The sequence below is a fragment of the Uranotaenia lowii genome, chromosome 2, assembly GCF_029784155.1.
Source record: "Uranotaenia lowii strain MFRU-FL chromosome 2, ASM2978415v1, whole genome shotgun sequence".
Classification (NCBI taxonomy): Eukaryota; Metazoa; Arthropoda; class Insecta; order Diptera; family Culicidae; genus Uranotaenia; species Uranotaenia lowii.
Genome location: NC_073692.1, coordinates 57,048,649 through 57,053,066, shown reverse-complemented (window position 1 = coordinate 57,053,066; position 4,418 = coordinate 57,048,649).

Here is a 4,418-nt window from a genome sequence, read left to right as displayed (position 1 = left end):
GACCTGTAAAATTACGGTAAATGTCCTGCTCCATTTTGTTACAGGACATTTGCGTAATTTTACAGGAAATAATTTTTGCTGTGTATAGTAAACAGAGAGGCGAAATGTCACAATTGGAATTTCGATTTTTTATCAGTGTAATTCCAATCGAGCAAAACCAAGCAGTCTTAAAAGAAGGGTTGACAGCTTTTTATTTTGGGAGGGATAAGATTGTAGCCAGTGCTGCTTGCCGATGATATTTTTCACGCTTGTGTGGTGAACTTTGGACCGTTTTGCGATTTGGTTGTCTGTAACACCCTTTTCAGTGCACCAAGAGTGCAAAATGTTCTTTCTAGTTTCAAGATCAATACGAACCATAGCGAAGATGAAAAAACTAATCCGAACAAATTGATTGCGCAACACTTTTTGAGCATGTAAACCGTGATGAATTTAATATGGTGGTCTAACATGCCAAATTGCACGTTCAGCCATATTGAAAAAAGTTTTGACAGCTGGATGAAGTGTTTACGAAATAGGGGGTCCACCCTTCAGTTCATCGGTTTCCTCGTTCAAAAGGGCCTAAAACTCCATCTGGTTTTCCCAAATGATACTCATCAGATCCGGTTTACTCCATTGGATGGCAACAGACAGGGGTCCTCCTGAAGCAGCTGTTTCATCTCGATGAAGATCATATACTCCTGCAAGAAGGCCAGCCGCTTCTCGGACGATGGAATGTATACCTCCCAGACCATCCGATTCGATGACTTTCTGCTGCTTTCAGACAGCTCTTGGATGAAAATGGTGTTGAATAAGCATAAATCTGTTATAGATAATGGATAATTAATATTACTCACTGCTACCGACAAAACTGGCACCGTCGTCTATTGGTCCAACGTCTTCCAGCTTCGCTTACCAGCCCGGAATTCAGCCGGAAAAATTTTTTCGCTTCTATGGATTATATTTGCAAAAATAAAGGTGAATTCTTTGTACAATAGTTGTAGTTTGTGCAGTACTTTGTAGTAGTATTCTCTAGTAGTATTTCGGTTGCGATTTTTAAAATAAAACCCAATAACGTGTCGCTCTCAATGACTGATCAAAGTATGACGAAAAAAAAACATCATCATCCAAGTCCCGTCGTTGTTGTCACGCGCCTTACCGCGATAAAGAATTGTCATAAATCAAGACCAATAAACTTCAATTTAAATTCGATGAAACAAATAAAAAAGATCTAATTCACCAATCGAATCACAGCAGTCATGAAGCCGCCACACCAGTGGATCTGACGACAAACCGGTGGAGACACGGTGGGGTAGCTCACAATTCAATTAAAGAACAATAACATTAAATTTGCATAAAGACGTCCGGCCGGTCTCCACCATTGAGGTCCCTTTCGATGGTTTAACAACGAGGCGGTGTGGTGGTTTCTAAACTTTGACGACGGATAGCCGGCTCGTCGGATTTCGTTCTCCGTCCTCAGCGACTGATACGACTATAACGTCTATAGTCTGTTGTCACTGCTGTGGAAAGAAAAATTATTTTACCGTAAAGGGAAAAGTTGACGACAAACGGTGTGGGTCGTAAATTTGCTTGACAGTAGCGGAAGATTTGATGTAGATGACCGATCCAATTTGGCGTTCTCCATTCCCGGGTTGAGTTCTTTTGTGGGATCACTTTTGCTGGACACCTTCACTTTGTATATTTGGATGTGAAGAGATTTAATATCTTTTATTTTACCAGGTGGAATAGCTGCCTACATATTTATTGGAAACAGAGTTATTTTCTGAAAAACTAATTGTTGCTTCTATTCAGCAGCATGTTTCAACTATATCTTTAAATATTTTTACAACCTAAGTAGATTCAAGGAATCCCAATTTGGCATGCTCAAGTTACTGCTTTGTAGTGGCTAGATTTCCTCCGGGATCCGCACGGAATTGCTGAAACAACCCACTAGGCATTGGACTGCAACGTAAAATTTCATTAGCGAGTCGATTCAATTGCCCATGAGTATCGTCCCCGTAAATAGTACATACCAAGTAGCCAAATATCAGCCAGACATAAGAAATAAACAGCTACATATGGGTAAGAGGAAATTAAACTACACCCACATAAAGCGGGAGTAAGGGCAAAATTACCAAAAATGGGTGAATGGGTAATGTGTATTTCGTTACACCGAGAGCTGCCAAAGTTTTCCTCCAAATTAAGCTCAATTGGTTTGGTGGATCCGTACCATTCCATGGGGCTGAGAAGCGCCAGGATCCAATTTTCCCACATCCACACGAATCCACAGTGCACAAATCGACCGAGAAAGAGGACGTTCTCCGTCCTTGCCTTGCCTTGCGCTCGGTAGCCGAAAGCGAAATAACGAAACCAATTATTCCACTTTAAATAGTCCAATAGTTAAAATTTAATTAAGCATACACTGCATTGAATTTGAAATCTTCTATTAAGCCCCAGAGTCGTTCAGACGTGGTTCTAGAAAAGTTCCCTTTATGCGCTACGCCGAGCTGCCGAAATTCTGCGGTGTATCACATTCTCGTTAGAATTCAACTAAATTCCGGCAAGGAAGCAAGCCCTCAACAGGGCTCAGGGACAGGGCTCAAGAGGAGAGCGGAAATTTTGCCAAAGCGTCGAACGAATCGTTTTATCGTTCGCTGGCGGGCTGGCTGGCTGGTCCATTCAGGCGAGCAGGAACAGGATGCTGTATTTTGCATCGGCAGTCGAACTGGATGGCTGGAAACAATGCGGCACTATACAAGTGCCGTCTCCTCCCTCCGCCATTCCACTTGGATTACGCTCAATCGGTTTTAGCCCTTCGGCGAACGCTTGACGACGACGATGACTGCGACTCTTCTGGAAGCATGTGACAGCTTTTTGGTAAGACAATTTTCTCCCAGCATTGAGGCTTTCGTTGTTGCTCCCGAATGACGACACTAGGCAAGTATTTCTCTGCCTGAAAGCTCTATTACAAGTAATTTTAAAACATACTCTGGTATTAACCATCCAAGAAGATAAAAATCTCAAAATAAAAAAAATTATACCATAAATTCAAATTTATGTTATTTTTTATTTTTAACTTCATTAAAATGCTTAGTGATGATAATTAAAAAAAATTGTTGGATAAGGAATAGTAAATGTAAAAGTCTCTTTGCATTAAACATTAAATTTATTATGTTTAATGCAGTTGTCAATTTCTCCTTTTTATTAAGACACAGATACTGACACGATATGTTTAATGTTATTCCATGTAGGTTCTGATACTAAGAACGCTGAAACTTGGATAAATAAGCTAGAAATTCCGTAAGTAATTACGATTGAATCGATCAGTTATGTGGACCTTTCTAGAGATGTACTTTTGAACCTTTTATCATGGAACGCGCCGAAATTAGCACTGTCTATGCCACTATGTCCTTTGTCATGGTGGCACAGTTTCCAGCCAGATCAATAGTTGTCTCAGCCCTTTATTTACAAACAAGTAATCCTTGTTCATCCAATCTAACTAACCAAAGATTGCTCTTCGACTGGCAAATACTATAATTATTTAAAAACATTCATTTTTATTTACATGGTGATTCCTCTCACTACATAACTTGATGAACAATATTCCTAAAATTCACTCGGTCCATGGCAACCGTTCTCCAATTTCTCGGACATCCCACATTCGCCTGATCACGCTCCACTTGGTCCCTCCACCTCGTTCGTTGCGCTCCTGCTCGTCTCGTTCCTACCGGATTCGCAGCGAACAAATGTTTTGCACGTCAGTCGTCCGGCATTCTCGCAACATGTCCTGCCCAGCGTATAGGGCCAACCTTCACCACCTTCTGAATACTGGGTTCGCACGAGAGTAGCGCGAGCTCGTGGTTCATCCTTCGCCTCCACACTCCGTTCTCCTGCACGCCGCCTGGTTCTTAACACTCGTCGCTCGAATACTCCGAGTGTTCGCAGGTCCTCCTCGAGCAATATCCATGTCTCGTGCCCGTAACAACCGGTCTAATGAGCGTACAGGTGAAACTTCGTGCGAGGGCTAAGTCTTTTCGACCGCAGTTGCTTGTGGAGTCCATAGTACGCACGATTTCCACTTATAACTAGCCACCGGATTTCATGGCTGGTGTCATTGTCTGATGTCACTAGTAAACTGAAATAGACAAAGTCTTCGACTACCTTCAGTTCGTCGCCGTCGATGGCGACATTGTTATTGATGGACAAACCGGCTCTGTCGGTTTCGGATCCGCAGGTCAGCATATAATTCGTCGCATTTAAGAACATGTGTAATGTGTTACCCGGTGCCAAGAACTGTTAGACAGGTAGCACTTTCGGAGTGTAAAGGAGAGAAAAAACTTGTTCCAATGTCAAAACTAGAATTCTTTAGTTTGCGTAACCCGCTTGTTTATATACAAAAAAAAACTTGAATTGCAACTGCGTGTATTGTTTACATTCGCCGA